The 10,826-nt window shown below is 37.7% G+C and overlaps 1 long non-coding RNA gene across 1 annotated transcript; it reads right to left on the bottom strand.

The window, feature by feature from the left end:
* Window positions 1-6,436: 6,436 nt before the first annotated feature.
* Window positions 6,437-7,846, bottom strand: LOC132067068 (uncharacterized). Its single transcript, XR_009417009.1, has 2 exons — window positions 7,102-7,846; window positions 6,437-6,678 (listed from the first exon to the last, which is right to left on the bottom strand). It is a non-coding gene; the product is annotated as an uncharacterized LOC132067068 (long non-coding RNA).
* Between the last annotated feature and the right edge of the window lie 2,980 nt (window positions 7,847-10,826).

Here is a 10,826-nt window from a genome sequence, read left to right as displayed (position 1 = left end):
TGTCACTCAAAAAAATATAATTGTTCTTCTAATTGGTTGGCACATTCTTCAAGGGGTCGTTTGGTGCATGGTATAAGCTGGGATATCCCAGCACTAATTTTTTGTACCATGTTTGGTAGAAGGTATAAATTTATCCTGGGATAAATTTATGCCTTGTACCAAACAAGGTATAAAATGCATCCCAACTTAAAAGATGGGATATCCTTTTTTATCCCACTTATCCTGGGATTATTTTATACCATCTAAAAAGATGGTATAAAATAATCCCAAGAGATGGGATAAATTAGTCCCAGGATTATAATCCTGGGATAATTTTGGCTACCTACCAAACGACCACCAATAGTATAAGTTGATTGTGAGATGTCTGAAATGACTTTTGACACTTTAGACACATTTCCCATTGAATTTAAAATTACATTTATAAAGAAAATCGTTTAATTAGAAGAACAATCAAACAAATTACTTTTAGAATCATCAAACAAAAGAAGTATAACACAAAATCATATTCTTAATTTCCAAGATCTAGAATTTTAATACTATATTTGGTTCACCTACCATATTTATACTATTCTAAAAGTGGGAAGCCTCAAAGTTAAAAGTTGAAAGACCAATTTGCCCATCAAATATTGAACGACCGTTTTACCCTTCAATCAAACACCTAATCCTATCATATTTTTGTAGAAAAAGATAATAAGTTACGAATTCTTGTGAAAGACACGTTTATAATTACATAGTCTAAGTTCAAACAATCTGAAATTTGGAGGAAATGAAGAGATTACAGTTACAATCTCATAATAATGTTGATTTAATTGCAATTACAAATTAAAGAGCATGTTCATGTTTGCTTCGTCTCCTTTATGTCAATAATGGATACCGTCAATAATTATGTGGGAGGTGAAGTGCTTACTCTTGATCCAGATTTATTTTGCCTTGTAATATGTAATCTCTTTCTAGGGATGTCATCTTGTGACCATTTCTCATAACACATACCAGTTGCTAAATGTTTGTCTAAAGGTTCATTGTTAATCAACTTCTTCCTTCATCAAGCTCGATTTACAAGTTTTGTTCAAGGAAACGAAAGGTAACCAATACATTTTATCATGTAAAAGTACATGTATACCCCTCCCCCCCCCCCCACCCCGGATAATTTATCCTGTTTAGTTCACAATATTTTGTTTTGTTTTCGGAGGCTAGGGACGTGTTGAAGTTAGTTTTATTTCCTATTTTTTTTAAAGACTTTTCATTTCTCTATTATAAACGATAACTCAAGTTTTTCCGGCAGCAACTTCCAGTTGATAGCTCTCTACAGGTGCTGGAAAAAATGAGAACTATATTGCAAAACCTTATTTCTTATCTATTGATAATATTTGGCAAGTAAATATCACTGAGTTCTCTTCACATACATTTAATTTAGTTATTTTTCTGAAATCTTTTGTATATTTGCTAGCTCAGTAATAATTTATGTTTGAATTAACAGAGGATCAAATATGCACTCTCTTTTTTATTCAGTAACACAAGTGTTTTCTAGCCTTCAAAAGGCCAAATATACCCCGTTAATGACTGATATGGAACATACGTGCAACGTAGTATTCAATCACGAGTGTGTGTGTGTGTGTGTATATATGTATCACTGAGGTCTCTTCACATACATTTAAGTCAGTTATTTTTCTGAAATCTTTTGTATATTTTCTAGCTCATTAATAATTTATGTTTGAATTAACAGAGGATCAAATATGCACTCTCTTTTTTATTCAGTAACACAAGTGTTTTCTAGCCTTCAAAGGGCCAAATATACCCCGTTAATGACTGATATGGAACATACGTGCAACGAAGTATCCAATCACTAGTGTGTGTGTGTATATGTATATGTGTATATATATATATATATATATATATATATATGCACTCATAAGTAACTAAAAAAAATCACACATTCACCAAATTTTATCATCAAACACAATACTTTATTTGTATTTTATCCCACTAGATTATAGAAAATATAAATAAAAGAGTAGCCTAAGAAGAAAATCCAGTAATATTTTGTGACTAGAACTCGATCCATATCTGCGCATGTCTACTCCGATAAATTGTTGGGGTGCTACAGTTGTAGACAATAAAATTCGCGTCGAGAAAATAATAATCAAGACAGGAAAATATCGCAACAATCTTTGTATTTGATTTCTTGGAATATGAGTGTTACTAATCTCTATGATTCCTCTAATTGCGTTTTTTCAACAATAAATTCAAGGGCTTTTGAGCTTGATCTTGAACTTGATGGATTTGATTTTGACTTGGATTTGATTTTTGACTTGGACTTGAAGTGTGTGTGTTCAAGGGCTTTTGAGAATCTTTGGCCCCGGATCTCTAGAACTTCTAGAGAAAAACTTGAGTCCTTGAATGCTTTTGTGCTTATAGAGAAATGCGAGTGTGCGTTTGATCCACGAGCTCTCCCTCGGCTTCTTGTTAGAATTTCGTATTGAAAATTTTCGAATTATGAGACCCGTATTTATAGTTGTAGGAAGGAAGAGTTGTGATAAGGACAGGCATCTTTCGACCAATAAGATTTAAGCTGACATGTCGATATTTGATTGGCCGGAACATGTCACTTGTACACGTGGCTCATCTTCATTGGCCTTTGATTTGACTAGGCATGCTGCATCATTTTGACACGTGGCATGATGCTATAGGCTCCTTTACTTGACTTGGTGTGCCACGTCATTTGACACGTGGCATTTTCCCGATTTGGGCCTCTAGGATTAGATGACATCTTGGGCATTATGATATATATATTCGGAGCAAAATAATGGGCTCGTCATTTATAGCCCAATTAAATGGGCTAGCCCAATGCATTTGGTCATTCTTTAATTAAATCCATATTTATTGGACTTAAACAATTAATCCAATTACATTAGCCCATAATTTATTTGGACCAATATACCTTGAATTTAATATAATCCAAATTATTATACGGATTTAATTTTAATAAAATTTATACCACTACAAATGCCCCCTGCTTCAAGACTTGTCAAAGTATAAACTTGTTGATATTGAAGACATGACTTGAAGTAACCGTAAAACAATTCTCAATGCTCATTACCTTTTTGAAGGAATATATATATCATTTTTTTCTGTAATCACTTAGTGTATAGAGAATTTCTAATTTCAATTGTCCAAATTGAGAGGGAATCAGATACCCAATTATTAAATTCAACTTTGGACGATATACTATCAATCAACCAAGTAACCTGCATGGATAATGATCCACATTTGCTAGCTTGAGATTTATTTCAATTCTCCAATTGCACGTGACTTTACAGGAAAATTAGCAACAGACTTCTACCTTTTGAAGTCCAATTATACTACTGCCACATACACTTACGTACCAAGCTAATCCCTTCAGGAGACTGCAACCTTTTTTACAGGAAATAGATAACCGTTATGCTTCCGCTTCGTCGTACATTTTGTGTTCCACGGTTGTTTTCAACTTGAATATTGCCAACTTTTACGTAGCTCACTCGGATTCAAACTACCACATCAAATAAACATATCTTGTCTTGAATTAAACGTCCACTTCAATTCATTTTGTGGATGAATTAATCCGTGTTAGATTAATTAAGAAGAGGGTTGACTTTTCCTTGCATCACAGTACTAGTATCCTTGAGTGAATAGGATAGTGCACGGCTTACTCTTGAATTTTCTTGTGAGTACGAAACTTTACCGCCTTTAGCTCCCCAATAGAATTTAGGATACCTAATTGGATTGGAATGTTGTTGGAATGTGTATTGGTCAATGATTCCCAATCCTATGCCAATACTAACTCTTTAATAAGCCTCTATGAACTCTATAAATATCTTTTGGCATGCTTAGTTTAATATAGGCTACGATACTAGGTCTTTTTCATTCATAGAGAGATGTGGGAAAATACGTTTTTTTTTTTTTTTTTTTTTTTTTTTTGCGCCTTCTTTTGGCCTTTGCTTTGTAAGACTAAATACACTCACTCTGAAAAGTGATTGAAATCATCTCCCTTTTCATCAGAAGAGTAGCACTAAATCCAAGTAGAACAAACTTGTTTGGACTTTAATATGCACATGTGTTGTGATGAGCTTAATTGAAACCCGGTTTCCCACAAATTCGAATAGACTAACTTTACCGAAAATCAGTCTTCTTAGATTACACCGATCAAAGTTGCCCCCGATCACTTGCATCCATTCTTGCGGTTTTGCGATTTTCATTTGAGAGAACAGATGAAGGGCAGATTTGGTCCCACTGGGCGTGCCAGAATTTGTAGACAATAAAATTCGCGTCGAGAAAATAATAATCAAGACAGGAAAATATCGCAACAATCTTTGTATTTGATTTAATCCAAATTAATATGAGTGTTACAATCTCTATGATTCCTCCGATTCGTCTTTTCAACAATAAATTCAAGGGCTTTTGAGCTTGATCTTGAACTTGATGGATTTGATTTTGACTTGGACTTGAATTCAAGGGCTTTTGAGCTTGGTCTTGAATCTTCGTATGCTTCCGCTTCGTCGGATCTCTGTGAACTTCTAGAGAAATAAGTGCTTGAATGCTTTCGCCTTATAGAGAAATCGCGGCGTTTGATCCACGAGCTCTCCCGGCTTCTTGTTAGAATTTCCGTCCCTCTTTTCTTTGCGAATTATGAGACCCTATTTATAGTTGTAGGATGGAGGAGTTGTGATAAGGATGCTTCTTTCGACCAATAAGATTTAAGCCGACATGTCGATATCCGATTGGCCGGAAGTGTTGCATGTCACTTGTACACGTGGCGCATCTTCATTGGCCTTTGATTTTACTAGGCATGCTGCATCATTTTGACACGTGGCATGACGCTATAGGCTCCTTTACTTGACTTGGTGTGCCACGTCATTTGACACGTGGCGCTGATTTGGGCCTCTAGGATTAGATGACATCTTGGGCTTAGCAAAAATGGGCTCGTCATTTATAGCCCAATTAAATGGGCTAGCCCAATGCATTTGGTCATTCTTTAATTAAATCCATATTTATTGGACTTAAACAATTAATCTAATTACATTAGCCCAAAATTTATTTGGATCAATATACCTTGAATTTAATATAATCCAAATTATTATACGGATTTAATTTTAATAAAATTTATACCACTACAACAGTATTTGACATTAACTCAGTCGGACTTCTCCTTTGTGGTCAATAAAGTCTGTTGATACATATGTAGTTGCTCTTTGAACCATTGGATCGTGGTTAAGCATATTCTGCGCTAGCTATCTTCAGAACTCCAAGTCATTTCCGTTCTTTATCTCGCGAGCTCCGTTTGTCACTTTACAAAACTGACGCTGATTGGGTTGGCAGCATTGATGATCGCAAGTCGATTTGTGGTTAATTATGCTATATATCTTGGCTTGTCTCTGATCTTTTGATCCTCTAAAAAGCAGCGAATAGTAGCTCGGTCATCTGCTGAATCTGATTATAAACCCTTAGTTGATGTTGTTATTGAGCTAACATGGACGCAATTGATTCTCTTTGAGCTTGGCATTGCACTTCCAAGGGCGCTCGTCTTATGGTGTGATTATATTGCTGTTGCTTATCTCTCCATCAATCCCGTGTTTCATTCTCGCACTAAACATGTTGAAATTGACTTTCAATTTGTTTGGAATTAAGGTTGAGTGAGATGATCTCATGGTTCAGATCTCTCTTCAAAGGATCAAAAGACAGAAACATTTACGAAGTCTCTTTTGAAGGCTCGTTTTCAGTTCTTGAGGGACAGACACAGAGTGCACTAGCCACCTTCAGTTTGCAAGGGGGGTATCAGCGCATAACAATCCTGGGTCTTAGGACTTATCTTCGTGTCCAACTAGGATCTTATTTTTTATGTATTTTTATTTTGTCTATTAGTCCAGGAATTCGATGTTTATAAATATACTTTTTACTCTATAAAGTTAAGTAAGAAAGCATTTGCATATTCTTATATGTTGTTCTTCTGCTTGCGTATCTGCCAATATTTAATAATCCAGCAATAGGGAAACAAGTTTTACTACAAGGTCAGAGACTTCCCTTATATCGGGGGATTTAATATTTTTTATGTGTATAAATATTTTGGTAATGGTGTGAACAATGAAGTTGATATGAGAATTCCTCTGTCAATATATAGGTAACTGGGGGTGTACGAGAACTGGTTTGGTTCAGATTCTTTAAATACCAAACCAAACCATTTGTGTCTGATTTTTAAATCTATAAACCAAATCAAACCTACAAAAATCGAAATTTTCATTATCGATTTTTCTCGGGTTTTTTCGGTTTTATTATTTAGTTAATGGAAAGAACCTTACAGCAACATCTCCTTGATATGTAAATATGAGGTAAATGTCACACTTAATGCCATATCTCCCACTGGAACTGAATGCAAGTAATGGAACCGGATGTTCTATCAGTTGACTTGATAAGTAAGACATAAATAAAAACTTATATAGTTTCTACGATAAAATTAAAACAACTACAGTCTTAGAGAAAATAGAATGTCGAAAAAACAAAAATCCACCTTAGAGTTTGAGCATGCTCTAAATCATCTAGACTATTACAATTGAAGTTGTCTCAACCCCCAAGTAAACACAAGACAAATGTAACTACACACTCACGGAGTGTTGGAAGAAATCTGCACATCTGGTTCTATTTCCTCATCTGCTAAATGAAAAAGTTAAACCACTGAACCATTAAAAATATGCCTAATATCATACAACACTACAATAAACATAGTAATTTCAATTAAACAAACTATTTGATATCTAGCATTGAACTATGTTGTTAAACTAATTTCAAAATACAAAGAGGTTCTCCCACTTAAAGAAATACTATTGCTACAAGCCTACAAGCATTCAATTATGACATGAGCTGACATTCTTTAACAATAATAATAATAATAATAATAATAGAATTTTTTTTCATGTATGATAACATTATCCACACGATATAAACTTGGTCACTCAATTTTAGGAGACTTAATGAAATAATGTCCTGATGAATATTTAAATTAAGAATGAATTTGATACTTGTTCTTTAGAGAAATAAAACTTGCATTAAGAATGATGCAATCAATTATTATACCAATTTTCACACAGATGGTGCATCGAGAAAAAAGCTGGCTAATCAATATTCAAAGGTAAGCCTAGGTACTCTGAAAGAAAAAATAATTAATACATTGAGTATTAATGTCACATCCCAACATAGGGAACGCGCGGGCACCTACCATTTTCACCTCAGTAGGCGAACTCGTCCCTTAATCAACAACCAATAGCAATACAGTAAATTCAACACCTAATAATAATAACATAATAGGTCTAGCATAAATAGGAAATACTACAAGTGCGGAAATACATCAATCCCAAATCTGTTCTGAATGGAACAAGAGCGACTAATAATACAAGTCTGGAATAATCAACATGTCTCCAAATAGAACTACTGTCTCGAAAATAGAAGAGACAAGTAAGCAGAAGAATCTCTGGGCTGCAGAATCCATCAAGCAAGCTCACCCTAGAAACTTTGACAGGAAGCCTCGGGATCAGCCTCGAGGGATAGACGACTCTCCAACAGCATACTCTGCACTCATAGAAAGAGTACAACAAGATAGTATGAGTACAAAACCACAGTACTAAATAGGCATCATAGTCGATCGTGCCCTCCCTTCATACGGAGGTGTAACGACCCTTCCGGTCGTTATGGGAAATGAAGGATCACCCCACCAAATTGAGCCTTTCCAAGGGTAGAACGAGCCGGTAGAACTTGATTTTGTAAGATTAAGAGATGAAACTTGACTTGCTTGTGATTGTTGTTTAATTTTGATTGTGTCCGTCGGGGGGGGGGGGGGGGGCGGTGACGTAGTAAATTAGAACTCCGTTGGAAATTCTGAGGCCATAGGTGGATTCGTATGATGTTTTTATGTCTATGTGTATGTTTTGTTTGTGTTTGTAAGGCCTCGGTTGAAATGTTGAGTGAAAGAAGGGGGGGGGGGGGGGGGAACCGGTCGAAAAGTCAAGCTACTCGTCAAAAGGCACCGCTGTGGCGGTGGGAGTACCGCTGCGGTGGTACCACTATATTGCTGGCAGCCAGCTATTTTCCCTGTGGCTGCTGTGGTAGGCGATGTCCCGCTACGGCGATATCGCCATAGCGGTGGATGGACTGCCAATAGCGGTGAGCGTATTTCTCTGGGTCCGCTATAGCGGTCACTTGGATGCTATAGCGGGACCGCTGCAACGGTGAAACGACCGCTATAGCGGTCGACGGAAAAAGTAGCCCATGTTTTAAACACTTAGTCTCACATTCTTTTTAACAATACTCCAACACTGTTCCCCACAAGCACCTAGGGTGAAATTCCAAGCTAGGGCAAGAAAACTCTTGAGAGGTAAGTCTCATGTATCCCTTTCTATCATTCCGTATCATCTTCATGATTTTCATCCTCTTTATGGGTTTGCAATGGTGGAATTTGTAATAGTAACCCTAGAATTAATAAACCTTCTATACTTGATGGGTTATGGTAGTTATCACCTATTTGTCATCTAATGGCTTGGGTTAACTCCTCTTAATCATGAATTAAGTCCTTAGAGCCATAAACTAAGTGAATTGAGACCTAGGGTTCTATAAAAATGGTAACTTGACCATGAAAACTGCTTGTAGTGAGAATGTTGATATAATATTGTTATAATTTGATGATTAATGATTACTAAGGCCCCTGATAGGTTGCTTTACACCTAGGAAATCATTCACCCATTGGAATGGGGGTAAAGGGAAGGGTAATCCTGAATTGGTATTTGTGACTAGAGTAATTGTGACTCATTGAACCTTCTATTTCTAGACTTTGAGCGTTCCGAGGATTTGAGGAAGGGAAAATCTGTAGCGGAGTGACTTGTGTTGTTCCAGCTCTACGTTTAAGGTAGGTTATGATCTACTTGAGTTAGACTTTGAATAGTTGATTGTATGTGCTGTAAATTCTATAGGAGGAAGCATGTTTAGCCTTCATGCATGATATTGTGTGTTAGAACTCCTATATGTGATTGATTGAGTGATTGAGTGGGCTTCGTGCCTTATTCATGTGTGTTGAATCTACAGTTGATGTTGTTGTGATGAGAAATTAATATGACCTTCTCGGTGTCATTGTGATATGAAATAATGATTCGAGCACTGATAATGAGAAGGTAAGAAATATTGTCATGTAATGGGATATAGAAAGGCACAATTGTGACCTAGATTATGGGCTCGTGGTCCGAGGTTAGTTCCGAAAACGAGAGTTAAATTGATATGGCCAGCGTCCGAGGTTCGTTCTGGAGTGGAGGTTTATGCTCGGGTCTGACGAGTGAGTCTGGAACGAGTGGTACATGGAAACCACGGGTCCCCGCTCTAGTCATGCGTTGGCTTGATGACATCGGTTGGCATGTATGTACGGTGAGTGTGGTTATTGTGGTAAACTTATTTTCGTTTGTGGTTTCAAGACTATTGTGATTCTTGATATCTTGTGACTTGATTGTAATTATCCTTGGTTGACTTGTTGTGGTGTATTGATATTCATATCATTTGGGTAGGCTTGTTTTATTCTCTTGATTTTATGAGATATGCATGATACTAATCTTAGTCGGCCTAAGATATCTGCTTGCACATAGTTTTGTCTGCGATACTACCTTCTTTGCATTTTTTTGAGTGCAGATTGTGATAGAGAGACTACTACCCGCCCCCACATCTAGCGTTAAGGACATCGCTGATAGATTTAGGGTGAGCTTTTATCCATGCCAGGCCTCCCGAAGATCTTCCTCTTATGATTTCTTTTCCTATTCTGTACATTATGGACATTTATTAGACAGATTTCATTTCTTAGACATGTTTTAGATTAGAGTCCTCATACGATGACTTTCGAATTTTGCGGATTTTGTAATAGTTAGAACTTTCGCACTTATTTTAATACTTTATGGCATGACTTATTTTTTTTATTTGATGCTTGAATGAGTAATAACTGAATGACTTGGTTAATACAAAATCGGACTTGAATGAATAGATGACTTGTGTGTTGGTTCGCCCACTAGGAGTTAGTGTGGGTGTTAGTCATGGCGGGTGGGTCGTAACAGAGTTGGTATCAGAGCTTTAGGTTCATCGATCTCATCGTACAAGGACATGTCTAGTAGAGGCTTGCGGATCGGTACTGAGAAGTCTGTACTTATCTTCGAGAGGCTATCGTACATTAGGAAAATTCCCTTTTCTTTCTTTCTTTCTTTCGTCTTCACTAACTGATTCCATTTGTATCTTGTCCTTCACTCTTTCGCGTATGGCGAGAACACGCGCGGCGGCGGTTAGGAGGTAGAGGTGGAGCGAGAGGAGCCGGGCAGAGGGGGGCGCACGGGGAGGCATCTCCGGTCGGTTACCGAGCCCCGTGCCTCCGTTGGTTCCAACGAGGCAGCGGGGAGGTGCGACGTACCGGCTAGCCGCTCAATGGTGCCTCCGCCGGGAGCTACAAATGTCAGTGGCATGCCGTATGCTACGGGCACGGGTACTAAATTGGTTGCACGGGCGGCCGAGTCGAACTCTACCATCCGGCCTAGCGGCCAGGCGCGGCGGTGCCCCTAGGTCCGGAGAGAGCGACCCTAGAGTCCGGACAGAGTTGGTGCTCGGGGGTTCGACGTACGACGAAGTGGCAACAGCTTGGGGTTCTCGGGTTTGAGGCCTTTCGAGGCCGGTTGCGGGCCGCATGATGCCCGGCGAGGAGCATGATCCGTTTTGGAGGTTCACTAAAATGAAGCCTCCTGTATTCTATGGTACTGAGTCAGAGGATGCATATGAGTTCAACATCG

This window comes from Lycium ferocissimum, chromosome 8 (assembly GCF_029784015.1).
Source record: "Lycium ferocissimum isolate CSIRO_LF1 chromosome 8, AGI_CSIRO_Lferr_CH_V1, whole genome shotgun sequence".
NCBI classification, from domain to species: Eukaryota; Viridiplantae; Streptophyta; class Magnoliopsida; order Solanales; family Solanaceae; genus Lycium; species Lycium ferocissimum.
Note: the sequence above shows the minus strand (reverse complement) of the source record. Positions and strands in the feature narration are given on the sequence as shown.